The following is a 1,565-nucleotide window of genomic DNA, read 5'->3' as shown; positions in this document are numbered from 1 at the left end:
CTCCCACTGTAACCCCCTCCCCATGTAACTCCCACCTCCCCCCTGTAACCCCCACTCCCCACTGTAACCCCCTCCCCACTGTGACTCCCATCCCCCATATAACCCCCCATCCCCACTATAACCCCCATCCCCACTATAACCCCCAATCCCCCACTATAGCCCCCCATCCCACTGTAACTCCCCCCTCCCCACTGTAACTCCCCCTCCCCACCGTAACTCTCCCTCCCCACTAACCCCAGCCCACTCTTCTTGGCTCCCCTCCCCACTGTAACTCCTCCCTCCACTGTAACTCCCCTCCCACTGTAACTCCCCCCCTCCCCACTGTATCCCCTCCCCTGTAACTCCCTCCTTTTTGTCCAGCTCCCCCTCCCCACTGTAACTCCCCTCCCCATTCAATGACTCCCCCTCCCCATTGTGAAGTCCCTCCCCATTCCTTGGCTCCCCTCCCCCACTATAGCCCCCCTCCTCACTGTAACTCACCCTCCCCTGTAACTCCCCCTCCCATTATAGCTCCTCACATTTCAGCAGCTCCCCTCCCCACTATAGCCCCCCCACCTCCACACTGTAGCTCCCCTCCCACTGTGGCTCCCCTCTCCCCACTGTAACTCCCCTCTCCCCACTGTAACCCCCCTCCCACTATAACTCCCCCTCCCCACCTGTAACTCCCCCTCCCACTGTGGCCTCCCTCCCCACTGTAACTCCCTCCCCACTGTAACTCCCCATCCCCACTATAACCCCCCCCATCCCCACTATGGCCCCCCATCCCACTATAACCCCCATCCCACTACTTAACCCCATCCCACTGTAGCTCCCCTCCCACTGTAACTCCTCCCACTGTGTCACTCCATCCCCACTATAACCCCCCCCCATCCCCACTATAACCCCCCCATCCTGTAACTCCCCCCTCCCCACCAACCAACTCCCCCTCCCATTTTCAACTATAACCCTCAAATTCTCTGCCAGCCTTCCCCATTCCACCCCCATTTTTCTTACCCATTTTCGGCCCTCTTCACGACCCTATTTTTTGCACCTCAAACTTCCCTCATGCCTCCTCTCCTCCCATTCTTCCCTCTCCTTCCCTCCGTTTCCCTCTCAGTTCCTTGTTTCGGTGTGTTAAATTGTCAGTAGTGTGTGTGTGTGTGTGCAATGTGTGTGTGTGTGTGTGTGTGTGTGTGTGTGTGTGTGTGTGTGTGTGTGTGTGTGTGTGTGTGTATTTTGTCAACTCCCTGTGTACACATTTCTACACTTCCACACCTTATATACCAGTCCTGTGTCACCTTGTGCCTCTCTCTCTCTCTCTCTCTCTCTCTCTCTCTCTCTACTCTCTCTCTCTCTCTCTCTCTTTTACCAGACTCAGAAATACCAGAACAAAACTTTGCAGACAGTCTCTTTCTTAACAGAGACAATATTCCAAACCATATTAGTGTCACAAGCACCTCCAACCCATAGTGTCCCGAGCACCTCAACGCCATAATTGTCCCACGTGCACCTCAACGCCATACTGTCCCACAAGCACCTCAACGCCGCCAGTGTCGCGTGCACCTCAACGCCAGCAATACGTAACT

The sequence above is a fragment of the Homarus americanus genome, unplaced genomic scaffold (assembly GCF_018991925.1).
Source record: "Homarus americanus isolate GMGI-L3 unplaced genomic scaffold, GMGI_Hamer_2.0 scaffold54679, whole genome shotgun sequence".
Classification (NCBI taxonomy): Eukaryota; Metazoa; Arthropoda; class Malacostraca; order Decapoda; family Nephropidae; genus Homarus; species Homarus americanus.
This window is presented reverse-complemented; position numbering follows the sequence as displayed.